The sequence below is a fragment of the Rhinoderma darwinii genome, chromosome 4 (genome assembly GCF_050947455.1).
Source record: "Rhinoderma darwinii isolate aRhiDar2 chromosome 4, aRhiDar2.hap1, whole genome shotgun sequence".
Classification (NCBI taxonomy): Eukaryota; Metazoa; Chordata; class Amphibia; order Anura; family Rhinodermatidae; genus Rhinoderma; species Rhinoderma darwinii.
The window spans coordinates 159,907,819-159,924,719 of record NC_134690.1 but is presented as its reverse complement, the minus strand read 5'-3'; the positions used below and the strand labels follow the sequence as shown (position 1 = coordinate 159,924,719).

The 16,901-nt window shown below is 40.1% G+C and overlaps 1 protein-coding gene across 8 annotated transcripts in view; it reads left to right on the top strand.

Annotated features, from left to right (window-relative positions):
- IL1RAP (interleukin 1 receptor accessory protein) overlaps window positions 1-16,901 on the top strand; it is a 191,342-nt gene that overhangs the window by 9,846 nt on the left and 164,595 nt on the right. For 2 of the 8 annotated variants that reach the window (XM_075861781.1, XM_075861782.1), the window contains 2 exons: window positions 11,900-12,000; window positions 12,334-12,435. The exons of 5 other annotated variants lie outside the window; for them this stretch is intronic. The gene's annotated coding sequence lies outside the window, so the exon portion shown is untranslated. The remainder of the gene's footprint in view (window positions 1-11,899; window positions 12,001-12,333; window positions 12,436-16,901) is intronic. One more of the 8 variants, XM_075861783.1, reaches the window with a different exon arrangement.

Here is a 16,901-nt window from a genome sequence, read left to right as displayed (position 1 = left end):
TGTTTCCCCACTTCTGCGAGACGCACTCCGATTCTCCCTTTGATTTAAAAAAATGTACGGGAGAACTGATATCCTCTACATGATGTAAAAGGGGCATTAGAAGTTCTGTATTTACAGCTGTTGTATGGCACACCGGCTAGAGAATGAAGCTGCGGTAAAACGGCTGGAGAATATAATTAAGCAATTTCTTACTTTATTTCTATTAGCAGATATGCTGTTTTTTTTAAATTAACAGAGCTATCTGTTTGCTACTACTCAGGGGCCTAACTAGGAAAGACTGGGCCCCATAGCAACCTTTTGACTGGGCCCCCCCTTCCGCTGGGTATCACACTAACCCCCCCTTGTAGATAGTGCCTCCCTATAGATTCCACTACACAGCACCCCCTATAGATAGCACCATACACAGCCCCCTGTAGATAGCGCCATACACAGCCCCCTGTAGATAATGCCATACAGCGCCCTGTAGATAATGTCTTACAGCCCCAAATCCCCCTGTAGATAACGCCATACAGACCCCCTGTAGATAACACCATACAGACACCCCCTGTAGATAACGCCATACAGAGTCCCCCCTGTAGATAACACCATACAGAGTCCCCCCTGTAGATAACACCATACAGAGTCCCCCCTGTAGATAACACCATACAGAGTCCCCCCTGTAGATAACACCATACAGAGTCCCCCCTGTAGATAACGCCATACAATACAGACCCCCTGTAGATAACGCCATACAGACCCCCCTGTAGATAACGCCATACAGAGTCCCCCCTGTAGATAACACCATACAGAGTCCCCCCCGTAGATAACACCATACAGAGTCCCCCCTGTAGATAACACCATACAGAGTCCCCCCTGTAGATAACACCATACAGAATCCCCCCTGTAGATAACGCCATACAGACCCCCCTGTAGATAACGCCATACAGACCCCCCTGTAGATAACGCCATACAGAATCCCCCTGTAGATAACACCATACAGAACTCCCCCTGTAGATAACGCCATACAGACCCCCCCTGTAGATAACGCCATATAGCTCCCCCCAAAAAAAAGAACGGCCTATAGTTTCTCCTACAAAAGAGATGTATCCCCTATCCACAGGGGGGATACATGTGTGATCGCTGGCAGCGATAAGGAGAACGGGGGACCGAAAGTCCCCCGAAGTTCTCCATGACAAACCTTGGACTTCCGGCGTCTGTGCAGTTCAATAAAAATGAAAGGAACGCTGGTCGCGCATGTGCACATGTGCAACTGGTGCGCAAGTCATTTCCATGGAGCTGCAGACAGACCCCGGAAGTCCGAGGTTTGTCATTGAGAACGTTCTCCTTATCGCTGCCAGCGATCACACATGTATCCCCTATCCTGTGGTTAGGGGATGCATGTCTTTTGTAGGAACAACCCCTTCAGTAGTGTCGCGTTGTAGCAGCCATAGTGGCTGCTAGCGGAGCCTCCGACCATGGGGGGGCCCATGCCGGCGGGTGGCACGGGCCCCCTCATGCTGCGAGCCACGTAGCAGCCGCTACGGCTGCTATAGCGGTAGTTACGCCACTGCTACTACTGAATCAGCAGCTGCAGGAAATTTTATTTCCTAAGGCCTACCACCCATTCTGCCTACAGGCTTTCAACATGATAAAGGTCCAAATAGAGATTGCAGCAGAATCGTTTGCTTTTGCAGTTGGAGATGACCAGCTGACCAACCCTGACCATGTTCTGCTCACGCAGTTGAGTGGCCTGGTACAATGTATCAACGTAGGTAAAAGCTCTACCTACACAATCTTACATTATCCAATGAGTTGTTGTGGAGGGACACACCCTATTGACAAGGGGATCACCCAGTTGTCAATCAATTCATACATTTCCAGGAGTTATAACAGAGGATGTCACAATGAAGCGTTTAGCATTGTTATTGAATAGTAATACAAGTATTTACAAATATTTGTTAGCAGACCGAACATGTCCTCTTTAAGGGTCCTATTACACAGGCCGATATGGGAGACTGCTCGTTGATCAGCGCTCGTTTGCTTCTTCCACAAGGAGCAGTGATTGGTTTTGTATGTGGACAAGCGGTCGTTACTACGATCATTCGTCCCCATACATTTCCATCATGTCGGCAGCACATCTCCCTGTTTACAGCGATAATGTATTGCAGCATATACGATACAATCAGCCGATGAACGAGCGTTTGCTCATTCATCGGCGGATCGTTGCTCTGTTTACACAGGGCCATGATCGGGAGCGAGCGTTCACATGAACGTTCGATTGCCTTATAATTGGCTTGTAGATTTAGCCCCTGGCAGTTTGTTTCTCTGTACAGTATTTTACTAAATGTATGTTGTTCTAATGCAATGCAAACAATGTAATTGTTTTGTAGCTCAACAGTTCCTGAAAAGCTCAGGAACCCACTATCCGTGAATGAGGTGGTCTAAGCCCCACCTCTTTTCCAAACATAGAGAACATATATATTTTTTAACATGTTCTTTTTATGTTACCCTTTACAACAAAAAAAATTGTAAAGAATGAGGATGATATTATCAAGTGTTTCTATGTGGGTTTTTTTTAATGTTCCTTTCAAATGCAATGACCTGCTGTTGGGGGGGGGGGGGGGTTCTTTCAAAGTCATTGCATTCCTGAAGGATTATTGCTATGTCTAAATTCGATTTCACAGCTGGAGGTACTAATGCATTGACAGCCACGGAAAAGGTTTCTCACCAGCAGTGAAAAAAATGTCACTATGAGTGAAAAAAGTAATCGTAAACATTTGATTCAAAGATTTAAATGGAGCGTCCGGGAGAAATGTCATCCTCCTTGTAATCAGCTGGAGCAGATCTACAACATATTATGCAATGATTCTGCCTTCTATGAATAAGCAAGAACATCATTCTATATTCACATCTGTGCAATAGAGGAAAAAAAATGACTTCATGCATGCAAATGTATGGTAATATCACAATAGAACAATTGTGAACTATATCACAGTCAACAGTAAGGCAGTAATATCAATGTTACAATTCTGTTGATGTTGCAAGGACAGATTTTGGCATTTTTAAAAAAACTGTCAATTATTGCAATGAGTTGCATCCAGCAAGCCGCAACGCATCCAGCAACACCCCTTCTGAAGTTTCCTCAATGTCCCATTTAATGAGTTACTTTGGGGTGTTCATTGTTTTACCGGAAACAATAGCGCAGCATGCTGCGCTATTGTTTACAGTATTCTCATCTGGCTCTACGACTGAGGCCGCTATAGGAGCCTCCAACACATGTGAACAGGCACTAAGATATCACTTTATAGATTCACCTAACATTTCCTAGTCATGTTAAAGAGGCTCTGTCACCAGATTCTCAAACCCCCATCTCCTATTGCATGTGATCGGCGCTGCAATGTAGATAACAGTAACATTTTTTTTTTTTTTTTTTTAAAACGTTCATTTTTGGCCAAGTTATGAGCTATTTTATATATATGCAAATGAGGTTTGAAATGGACAACTGGGCGTTTTTTTTCCGTTATGTCCAACTGGGCGTGTATTGTGTTTTTAACTGGGCGTGTTTACGTGTATGACGCTGACCAATCAGTGACCAGTCAGCATCATACACTCATCTCCATTGATTTACACAGCAGCGATGTGCAGCCACATAAACAGAGATTAACGTTAATCAAGTGTCCTGATAATGAATACACATGAAATCCAGCCTGGACGTCATGTGTATTCAGAATCCTGACACTTCTGACTCTTTTCTGTGAGACTCCGGCAAGGGAAGCGAAATCTCGCGAGATTACAGAGGTAAACGAGATTTCGTTTCCCTTGCTAGAAATCTCACAGAAAAGAGTCAGAAGTGTCAGGATTCTGAATACACATGACGTCCAGGCTGGATTTCATGTGTATTCATTATCAGGACACTTGATTAACGTTAATCTCTGTGTATGCAGCTGCACATCGCTGCTGTGTAAATCAATGGAGATGAGTGTATGATGCTCACTGATTGGTCAGCGTCATACACGTAAACACGCCCAGTTAAAAACACAATACACGCCCAGTTGGACATAACGCAAAAAAAACGCCCAGTTGTCCATTTCAAACCTCATTCGCATATATATAAAATAGCTCATAACTTGGCCAAAAATGAACGTTTTTAAAAAAAACAAAAAAAAACGTTGCTGTTATCTACATTGCAGCGCCGATCCCATGCAATAGGAGATAGGGATTTGACAATCTGGTGACAGAGCCTCTTTAATCTGGCCAGTTAGATAGACATGGTGAATAGATTGTCTAACCCAACACAAGAGTATATTTACCTGTGATTTTTAGATTTTAGGGACATTCTCTATAACTGATCAGAAATATAGTAGTTGGGCAGTTTTACTGAACTACCAGATTCAAGATAATATCCTTTGTATTTAGATGCTGAAAACCCCCCCAAATACTAGAACGGTCACTAGGACGCTGGGCCACTTCAGCTTCTTTTGGCCTCGCTCAGCTTTATTTGATTTGACGTCAGAAGATAGAAATGTTAATGCACCATATTCATCTACTATATCGTCAGAAAGACAAGGCATATGCACACTAGCACTCAGAATTACGGGGGAAGGTTTATATATATACTAGTGCATAAACTGTGATGTTGCAATAAGATATCTATTAAGTTGGGGCCCACTCGCATCACGTTTTTAGCCATACATTTAGCATATAAGCCAGGAAAAGCTCACGATGTGTATGTTAAACGGACATATACTTAACAATAGTATCTGTTTAACATTTATGTCATGAGCTTTTCATGACGTTTTCGTTAAGCGCATGCAATAATATCCTATGGGTGTATGACATACGTATGGGTGTATGGCATCTGTCACCCATAGGGTTTATGTAAGGAATAGCTTTGAATGGAATAGCGTAGTCTACTACGCTATTCCCTACCTTTGCTTTTCGCAGTGCACTGACATATACCATGCGAGGGAATCCTAAAGGATACCCTTTTGGCTTCCGTTGGACTAATGTAAACCTATGGACTCATTTAGCGTGTATGCTAGGAGCTTCCCTGGCGTACACACTAAACGTACATCACAAACTTGGGGTGAACAGCGCCTTACAACTCATTTTTCTAAGTCAAGTAGGAACTTTATGTTTGTACAAAGCGCCAAAAACAGCGGTATTTTAGTAGGGGACATATATGCAATAGTAACCTCCAAGAATGGATCAAACAGTAAAGAGTCTGTATGTAAAAAGAAAACACATAAAGGGCTGCAGCCATACATAGTACATGAACCAATGAAAGAAAAAAAGAATGAAAAAAGCCAAAGTATCTTATTATATAAAAGGTATATCTTTATTAGTTAACACAACCATAGACGTTAAAAATTAGTCCAGCAGGAGAAAATGGACAACATCTACGGAACAAATATATATATTTATGCACATTGATGTATCACAGCAAAACATATAGACAATAGTACAAAAGCTGAGGAATAAAATTCATACAGATGTAACGAACTTTAACTTGACTTTTAACACGTTTAGGCTTCGTTCACATATGCGGTAGTTCTCCGTTCCGACGTTCCGTCAGAGCTTTCCGTCGACTACGCTATTCATTCCGTCTAAACGACGGAACCCTTGCACAACGGAGACAAACAGAAACCATTGGCACCGGATCCGTCAGCATTGAAATCAATAGTGACGGAAACCTATGGTTTCCGTTTGTGTCTGTCAGGGCTCCGTTCCGACGGAAAGCTCCGACGGAACGTCGGAACGGAACCCTAGCGCAGATGTGAACGAAGCCTAAATATATAGTGGCAAGAAACTTTAGCTTGACATTTTCAATGTTTTTTAATGGCTTTAGTAATAAGCTATCACGCTGCGGCAAGTTATTATAGTCAAACTAAGGATTGCTACATCTGTAAGTGCAACAAGATATATCAGTAACCATGCATTCTGCAAGTACAAAGAATTATTTTGCAAACCAATGTTTTAAGATCACATGTAATGGCGTCCATACATCAGTATGTAGGAGGTAGTGTACTTGGTAGCTACAGGAAGCCTGAATTATCTATCTATCTATCTATCTATCTATCTATCTATCTATCTATCTATCTATCTATCTATCTATCTATCTATCTATCTACTCTATCTATTGTTATATAATGAAAATTATTCTGTATAGAATTTTGAACCTAATTTAGGTAAAACACAAAACAGTGTTTGACATTCACTTTAAAGAGGACCTGTCGCCTCTCCTGACATTTCTATTTTAGTAAATACTTAGTTTCCCCATTAAAATAACAATTCTGGAGCATCTATTCTTAGTTCCTCGGCTATTCCTCCTAAAAGTTGAATAAGTTGACAATTGGGTGTTTCCATTCCCCTTGTCAAAGGCGCATCTCCGTACACACTCTCACTCTGTCAGCAGTGATTGGACAGTGTCAGTCTATGTAAGGACAACACCCAATTGGTAACACCCAGTTGTCAATTTATACATCGATTTCTTGGAGAAATAACAGAGGAACGGCACAACGTAGAGTTCTAAGAAAATATGTTTCAGAGTTGTTATTTCATAGGGACTACAAGTATTTACTAACATAGACAGGAGAGGTGACGGGTCCTCTTTGAGTAACCTTTCAGTTTTAGCTATGTTTGGACTCGACTTAGAAACACGTCAGAAAATCGCTTTGGGCAGAATCTCTATTCATTTCTATGGCAGGAAAATCAATATTGGCAACTGAGATGTTCAATCTAAAAGCAGAAGGGCAAAATATATGTTTTAAAGGTATGTATTTCTAAAAACTTGGTTTACAGTTTTTCATTAAGGAACTATTTCAGTAGTGGCACAAATGCACTTTAAATTTTGATGGCACAATCTCAGAATAACATTTTAGGCACGTTTTAGTATACGTTCTGATAGAACAACAATGTCCTCAGAAATCGTACAACCTCTGTATTATAATAATGTGTTTTTTATGATTTATAATATACAACTTTTGTTTTATTTTATTTTTTCTTTAACGTGCGCACATGTTTACATACATTTGGTCTAGTTGGTAAGACTTGTAACTCCACAGAGTTGAGTTGATTTTTCCATCACAATAGACTAAGTGTTTTGACTGAGTTGCTATAGGAATCAAGCATTAAAAGACACTTCAACAACTAAAGACCTCATGCAGAACTTATTCTGTCACTTTTTGTTTGTTACGACCGTCGGTGACCTGTTGCTTCACTCTGTGTGGACAGATAGGATAATGATTTGATTTCTTGCTTAGGTGTATTCATGGTTATTGCCACTGTTTACACAGGGCAAAGATCGGGTATGAGCGTTCGTATAAACACCCATTTACCTGATCATTGGCCGTGTAAATGGGCCTTTACTCCTGTCCAGAGTTCTATCCCACGTTCCTCTTGTATCCATAGATGTTAAATATGTTCTGTCTGCCTATTCTAATGGGAGGCCACTTCCATATTCTGTTGTGAACTAAGAAAACTATGCCCACTGAAGTTCCCTTAGTTTCCCTTGCTGCCGAGCGTGTGTTCTCATCCACATGCTCGGCAGCTGAGCCAATCGGCTTAAAGAACCACGGCTCTTTTCTCCAAAGATGCAACTCTTCTACTTAGAATCTGTAGCCAGTATCTGTTGGCTACGGTCCTACGGATACCCCTTGCCAACGAGCATAAGTGCAGAGTACATACATATAGGGAGATACGTGGAGGACCAGAGAGGAAAGAAGGAAAACAATGTGATTAAGGCAATAAAGATATATTGTGAATATACACTTAGCTTCACAAAACAAACAATCTCTAGAAAGTTTTCTAATTTTATAGGTACATTTTAAGTTCAGAATGAAGAAAAAACGTTCTTAATAACAGCGTGAGCTTTTTGTTTCATTTGATTGCATTTATAACTGGCTTCCAGCATTGTTTGGCTGAATATTACTTTGTTTTTCCTTTTGTCAGTATTACAATGAGCTACACAACTGCTTAGAGTTTGTTCTCCTAAAGAGATGGAACTTCTAATATTCGGATTTACCTTCCGACAGATTTGAATCTGTAGAAAAAGCAGTAAAGATGATCTTGGCATTAGGATATGTTTAATTTAGATTAGTGCATCTATGTCATATCTTGCCTAAAGAAGATTACACAACAATTACACTCTCTAAAGTCAAAAAGACATGAGAAGCTGGACTCCTCAGATAGAGAAGCCAGGACTACGGGAAAAAGCCCATTTGTATGTATGGTAGTGCTCATAGAGGAAAGGAATATTTGTGCACTCCTTTCAGTGTTAAAGGCTATGTACACCTTTAAAACGTTTATCAGTGTGATTGTAGCAACTTTCAAAATACTTTTTATTAAAAAAATTTTTTACTTTTTGAGATATCGCTGCTTTGTATACTGTATACAGAGCAGCTATATCTACCGCTGAATCCTGTATCTGTCAGGACCGCAGGACCTGCTGTCACTGAACCCGTCAGTCCCACGGACCTGACGGATTCATGTCTTAGCGCACGATACAGCTGCTCTGTATACAGAATACAAAGCAGCTGTATCTTAAAAAGTAAAAATATGTTTTAATAAAAAGTATTTTGAAAGTTACAGCAATTAAACTAATAACTTATTTTTTATTTATTTATTTATTTTAATTTCAAATGTGTACATAGCCTTTAACTTGCTAATGCCCTAATATTCGTACCACTTGAACAGGTTTCCTTTAAATACTTCATGTGCATATATTGGTTAGCTACAAATTCAAATCAGTGACACAAAAATGTAACTTTATTTTTCTAACCTTGATTAAGAATAGAAAATGATATCTTGGAAAAACTTGAAAGTAAAATACAGTAGATTCGGCCCACACACCCTAATGTGATCAAACGTGCTAACTGTGATTCACAAATGTCCAGCTCCATTGTGCATGTGGATACATTGGCCAATATATATATATACACACACATACTAGTCCTTCTCAATGAATTAGAATATCATAAAAAAGTTAATTTATTTCAGTAATTCAATTCAAAAAGTTAAACTGATATATATATTCATTACACACAGAGTGATCTGTTTCCAGCATTTTTTTCTTTTAATGTTGATGACTATGTCTAACAGTTACTGAAAACGCAAAATTTAGTGTCTCAGAAAATGAGAATATTAGATAAGCCCAATTTAAAAAATGGATTTTTAATACCGAAATGTTGTCCTACTGAAATGCACAAAAATACTTGGTTGGGGCTCCGACTCTGCATGAATTACTGTGACGTGGCATGGAGACGATCAGCCTGTGACACTGCTGAGGTGTTATGGAAGCCCAGGTTGCTTTGATAGCGGCCTTCAGCTCGTCTGCATTGTTGGGTCTGGTGTCTCATCTTCCTCTTGACAATACCCCATAGATTCTCTATGGGGTTTAGGTCAGGCGAGTTTGCTGGCCAATCAAGCTCAGTGATACTGCGGCTATTAAACCAGGCATTGGTACTTTTGGCAGTGTGGGCAGGTGCCAAGTCCTGTTGGAAAATGAAATCAGCATCTCCATAAAACTTGTCAGCAGAGGGAAGCATGAAGTTCTCTAAGATTTCCTGGTAGACAGGTGCGTGGACTCTGGACTTGATATAACACAGTGGACCGACACCAGCAGATGACATGGCTCCCTAAACCATCACTGACTGTGGAAACTTCACACTGGACCGCAAGCAACTCGGATTGACGCCTCTCCACTCTTCCTCCAGACTCTGGGACCTTGATTTCCAAATTAAATGCAAAATTTACTTTCATCTAAAAACAGGACTTTGAACCACTGAGCAACAGTGTTGATCCACTTTGTTATATCAAGTCCAGAGTCAACGCACCCATCTACCAGGAAATTTTCGAACACTTCATGCTACCCTCTGCTGGCAAGCTTTATGGAGATGCTGATTTCATTTTCCAGCAAGACTTGGCACCTGCCCACACTGCCAAAACTACCAATACCTGGTTTACTAACCACAGTATCACTGTGCTTGATTGGCCAGCAAAATCACCTGACCTAAACCCCATAGAGAATCTATGGGGTATTGTCAAGAGGAGGATGAGACACCAGACCCAACAATGCAGACGAGCTGAAGTATTAAGTATTGAGTGCATATACTGTACATACTTTTCAGTAGGCCAACATTTCAGTATTAAATTTTTTTTTTTTTAATTGGGCAAACAATATAATACTACAATTGCGGTACTCCACTGTGAATACAGCAAGTATAGAAGTTTTTGGACCTGATTGTTATTTTGCTTTCTCTAGCATCCTTCCTTTACAGCCCTACTCATATAAGCTTACCTTATAAAGTGTGACCGTTCATTAACATTGTTTACACAGTCAACAAACATAAAATCTAGCATCTTTGTAACATATCCTCATTACCTTATATTTCCTGTTTCACTTATTTTTCTGTTTGTTTCGGTTGTGACGCCTTCATATCCCCACAGCCCTGTTCATACACACATGAATAACCAATATAGGTATTAAAGGGAACCTACCGGGACAAAAACGAAGAACTAATAGTGTGCATTAAAAAATGTAGTAGCCGAAAGAAGATATGTTACAGATGTAGCCAAGTTTATCTTGACTCTGATAATCATTCTGTAGCGTGATATCACACAACAAAAGCCATTGAAAAAGTAAAGTTAGAGTTTCTTGACACTGTGTATTTAATGCGTTAAAAGTCAAGATAAAGATGGCTATATCTGTACTTCTATACTGAGATATGATTGATTGAAGCTACACGCACCAAGCCGCAGGCTGCACTACTGAGTGAGTTTGATGACATGTCCTCTTCTCGTTTTTGTCCGGTTCATTGTTGTCATGGAGATCTTGTGTGGATTCATTTTACCACATACAATATCTACATCCTATCTAGATTAAATAAGTGTAGTTAAGGAACATTAATTTCATTAAATGTATTTGATCATTTGTATCCACTCAATGTCTCCATGACAACACAAAACCTGAACAGGAAATGTTGTCATCAGAATATCTCAGTAGTGCATCTTCAGGCTTTGGGCCTGCAAGTTAGGATATTTTCTTAGTATAGAAGTAAGATATAACATTAAATTAGCTACTAAGTCCTTGTGTTATTTCTACTGATGTCAGTGAAAGTTCTTATTGCCTGGCCACAAAACAAATTTTACACAGCTCTCTGGAGTGGTCGGACTAGATCATAAAGTCCAAAGTTATTTGTTCATGTCTTCAATAGACTGTTACTGAATGCTCCTCAATCAGTTCTGGTCCTTATTCTTCCTCTGTATCTCATCAACACAGACATGCATGAACCTCAGCCGTGTAGCAGTTTAGTGCTTCTGCAGCAGGAACGGAACATAACTCTGAAGATATGGGAGAGATCCTCCAGCTCACCTGACACTTGGCATGTGTGTCGCGGACATCGCACGGAATCTCGTGTCGGCACACGATGTATGAAGACAGGCAAGGCAGGGAGTTGAATCCAGCGATGTAGAGGATAAAATGGAAAGTTTCCAAGTTTACTAAATATCAAGGTTAAAACAGGATCCAGTGGAAAGTAATCCTGGTGTGCAGATAGAAGAGTGTCTCGGTCCAGTCTAGGGGCCTACGCGTTTCAGACGCTGTGCACGTCCTTAATCATGGCTATTTGGTGTTTTAGAAACTGGGGCTCTGTTTTTATGTGTCTGTCAGTTCCGGTTTTACCAGCTGTCATGCTTAATTGCGGTTCACACTTGGGTGAGTCACTGAAGCGCACGCTAATGAGGTAAGTAAATACAGCCAGGGGTTACTACATAGTGATCAGTGATCTAAAAGAAATTATCATTAGGGAGAGGAAGGAAACCATAAAGACAAGAGCAAACTTGTATTTGTCTGGTGACTCTGTGGTTTTGTTCACTTCATATGGTATGTTACGTAATATCGGGATTTTTGTTTGCGTTCCAGAATCTTGTGTGGTGCTGGACCGCAAAACAGACCAATCAGACGCGGGAGAAACTGACCGGCCTCCCGCAATCAGCTGTCGCTCCGATCTGATGAGAAGCAAGGTAAATATGTATGTGCCGTGGTTTCTATCAACAGAACTTTGAATATTTTCTAATCGATATGGAAAGGGACATGTTTTAGTTAAGTTTTGATTCAGCTATAATGACATGCATAAATACGATAAATAACGTTTGACCCTGTAGGGCAGTATCAATTAGGGCTATGTTATAGTCTTGTGAAGATATAGACGTCAGCCTTTATTAAATGGCGAATAACTATACTAGGTCTGGCCGACTAACGACACTAAAGAGGACTTTATGATTTTGCTCCCGTCATTATTGGAGAAATTTCATCTGGTGTGTTACATAGTGTCTGGTTTTTTGTTGGCGTTCCAGATTCCATGTATAGTGCTGGACCACGGTGCGGACCAATCAGAGGCAAGGGCACTTGGCAGGCCTCCAGCAATCAGCCGGTGTTCCAGTTTGATGTGGTGCAAGGTAAATATATATTCCTTGTTTACTAGTAGGAGACTACTGTAGATTATAGATTAATGAACGGAATGACATGTATTGGTTAGGTATTGAACGCTAATGGAAAGCACTGTAGGAGTACGGTGAAGTGACATGTGACCCTATGTAGTAATATCGATTGAGGCTATGTTCTCGTCTCTTAAGGCTGTTGACATTGGTTTTTATTTGATTAACAGATTTTAATACTAAGTCTGAGAAACAGCCGACAGTGAAAACAAGCCACACTGATCACGTAGATGGCGGCTGGAGTGCTCCAAAGTATGTTGTGGTTGAGTAGAACTCTTTGCATGTCTAATGAAGATAGGATTTGGCGTGATTATTTGTGACATTTGGATTGTTATTCTTGTGTGGTTTGTAACATACAGTATTTTGGCCATTGTAAGACTTATAATCATCTATTCGCCTAAATGTATGACCTGTAGCGGAACTGTACTAGAGTTGATGATTTAACATGATCTTGCGAAGAGATTCATGTTGGAGGAGGGGCGAGGCCCTGAGTTTCTATGCATGGAGCGAGAATTTGAGAGTGCAGGGAATGCAGAAGAAATGAAGAAAAATTGATTGAAAAATAAAAGAAAAGTGGCTAAAAAAGTCTCGAATATTTTGTTGATTTGCTGTACAAAAAGCACATGTTATGTCAGCAAAAAGATATTGTAGACTCGGGTATACAAGTGGAGAAAGTACATGTTGTGAAAAAATCCTATTCTGGCATGACTACAACTATGGGAGGACACGGTGTACGAAGGATGTAATGACCTGGATTAGTACTGGAACATGAGTTCTTTCTTGAGATTGAGTCCCAGAGGGAACCTTGTTTTTAATCTATATATCCAAAATGCCTCTCGCAGGTGAGTTTTGTGTTTCAAATCTCCTCCTCTTTTAGGGAGATTAATTTTTTCTATGGCAAAGCAACGAAAAGTATTAATTGTGCGGTTATGGAAATGTATGAAATGTTTGGAGGCACTTGAGATATTTGTAATATTTGGATTTCTTATGTAGCTGAGGTGTTCGAGGATCCTAATTTTTAGTTTTCGGTTCGTGCAGCCAATATATTTTAATAAGCATTCAGTACATTCGATGACGTAGATGACCGACTCAGTATTACAGTTAATGTAATTTTGGATGGTGTATGTGTCTGACTGTGTGGAGTCACAAAAGGTTTTCGTGGGATATGCAAATTGGCATACCTTACAGGGGTGCTGTCCACATTTGTAGAACCCTTTGGTTTCTAGCCAGGTCGATTTGGTCTCTTGTGATGTGAATGCAGATGGTGAGAGGATGCTGCCTATTGATGGAGCTTTTCTTGCTATTACTTTGCATCCTTCCTTAAGTATAGACCGCAGGTCACTGTCCTCCATAAGGATAGGTAGATACCTATTTACTAGGTGTTTTATTTCCTGAAACTGGTTGCTTTGCTGTAAAACCAGTGTCGGCTGATTGGAATCCAGTTTACATGTTTGATGGTGTTCTAGAAGTTGAGCTCTTGGTTTTTTAGTTATGATGTCGCGAGCCCTGGAAAGGGACCATAATGGATAACCTCTATTGATTAATCTTGTTGTTATTTGTTCCTGTTCTGTGTTGAATTGTTTCGCTGAGGTGCAGTTTCTTTTTGCACGATGGAGTTCTCCTACTGGGATGGCCTTAATGGTATGTTTGGAGTGGTTGCTCTTGGCATGCAAAATGGAGTTGGCGGAGGTAGGTTTCCGATGTGTTTGGGTCGAGATGATTTGACCTATTTTTCCCTCTAATTCTAAGTCTAGAAAGACTATAGACTTTTTATCGTGGTTATAGGTGAACTTGAGGTTGTAGGGATTATGGTTAAGATGATCAATGAAATTTGGGATGAGATCGATGGAACCTTTCCAAATCAACAGGAGGTCATCGATGTATCTTCCGTACCACTCGATGTCTTTGCCATATATGTTGTTGCTGGAGAAGATGTATAATTCCTCCCACCACGCCATTACCAGGTTTGCAATTGATGGGGAGAATTTGGCTCCCATAGAGACGCCTTTCAGTTGGAGAAAATACTTGCCATCAAATTGGAAGAAGTTGTGCTTCATTAGAAACATCAGTACATTTAGAATGTAGGTTTGAAAATTTTTTTCATAAGTACTGTGTTTTTGAAGATGGTTTTCTAAAGCAGTGTAGGCTACATGATGGGGGATGGATGTATAGAGCGAAACGACATCGCAGGTTAACCAGGTATAATCATTGTTCCAAACTTTGTCTTTCAGGGAGTTGAGGACATTTTTTGTATCCTTCAAAAAACCTGGAGTTCGCTGAGCCAAAGGTTGTAGAAGGGTGTCGAGCCATTCTGATAGTTTTTCTAATATCGAGCCTATCCCTGAGACTATGGGTCTCATTGGTGGAGGGTTGATTTGCTTGTGAGTTTTAGGTAAAGCATGAATTATAGGTGTGATGGGTTGTTCAACATACAGGTAGTTGAATTGTTTCTGATTGATGAACCCCCCTTGGAGACCCTCATTTAGTAGACTTTTCATTAGAAACTTTATTTTGACTGTAGGATTTGTGTCGAGTTTTTTGTAAGTATTCTTATCAGAAAGCATATCTAATATTGATTGTTGATAATCCGATCTGTTCATGATGGCAATTCCTCCGCCTTTATCTGCCATTTTTATCGTTAGTTCTTTGTTGTCCTTCAAGGACTTTATTGCTTTCTTAAAACGATTAGGCATGTTGGATTCTACATGATTGGTTTTGAGTCCATCCGCTAAAATTTGTAGTTCTTGTTCAATGATGAGTTGAAAACGATCCATAGATTCTGTTCGTGAGTTCACGGGATAGAATTTGGAGTTGGACGTGGTGAAGTTGGAAGCCATCGTAACTGTTTGCTCTGGAATTTCTTCCTGTAGACTTTCCAAACATGCTAAGGTTCTATGTTCTTGAAAGGAAAAATTAGATATGAGTTGTTGTTTGTTTTCTTGAAAATTGATAGTGGGAAGGCTTGGAGATACTATAGATGTATTGGGATCTTCGTTTGTGGTGGAATCTGCATTGAGAAAATATTTTTTGACGGTCAAGTTGCGAATGAATTTGTTAATATCTAGTAGTGTATTGAACAAATTGAAGTTATTGTTGGGGGCAAAGTTGAGGCCCAATGAAAGGACTTCTTTTTGTTCTATCGTGAGGGGACAAGATGAAAGATTCGTTATATTGGGGTTTAATGGTGTTGAAATTTTCTGGATCGGAGGTGGCGGGTTTGTTCTTGATAGGGCCGATTTGTGCTTCCTCCCGCCCCTCCTTCCTCGTTTTTTGATGATTGTGTAGTGTCTTCTTGTCTGTGGTAGAGACGGGGATATCTTCCCCCATTGTCTTCTTCTGAGAAACCTTCTGCTGAGTCGGGTTCCGTAGAACTGAAGCTTACTCTACTGGGCATGTCTCTGTATCTTTTGTATTGTTGATTACGTTTTTTCAAAATGGGTCTGGGTCTATTAAAATTGCGTTCTTTTCTGTTCCAATTGTATACTTCGTTGTTCATGTAATCTCTAGTATCTCGTTGAAATTTGGATTTTTTTGTTTCTGCTATAGAAAGATCTAGCTTATCAATGTGAGAAGACATGCGAGCATCAAGTTGTGAATAAGAAGGTGAATTTGAAAGAGCATCCAATTCCTTTTTGATATCTGCTATTTTTATTTCCAGTTCTGTTAGTTTTTGCTCTTTTTGTTTTGTAATTAGATTCATTAGCTTGATTGAACAGTCAGATAAGGTTTGGTTCCATTCTTTCTGGAAATCCTCAGAGTATACAAAGGAGGGCATTTTTCTTAGGCGTAGACCCCTTGGGATCATGTCTTTTGAGACATAATTTTTCAGGGTGGTAAGATCCCACCACAATTTTGCCTGTTGTGCCAAATGTTTTTCCAAGTTGTGGAATAAGTCTTCCAGATCAAGGTTTCTTTCGAAGGTTTTTCCCTTATTGCCAAAAACTTTTGCGGCCAGTTCAGATCTGGTTAACTGAGCTTCGTTAGACATATTGTATTAAGTCTCGAGAACAGTGAATAGTTGTAGTGTTGTATGTCCGGTTGCCTATGTACAGTAGGTATTTTCTCCAAATGTTTAGAGAGCAGAAAGTTCAGTTTGGTTTAAAAACAATAGAAAAAGAAAAACTTTAGCCAGCATATGACAATTATAAATCTTGAGATATATAGATAATTAATTCCCTGTAGACTTATTCAGGTAACAGACTTATATGGAAGAACTCCTTCTGCAGCACAATTGTTCAAAACAAGATAATTATACACAACCGTGGATAGTAGGGTCTTGTTTGTCCACACTGGGACGTATATGTTGAGGGGGTGAGCACGAGAGGAAAAAGCCGAGCAGATAACACAGAAGATATGGGAGAGATCCTCCAGCTCACCTGACACTTGGCATGTGTGTCGCGGACATCGCACGGAATCTCGTGTCGGCA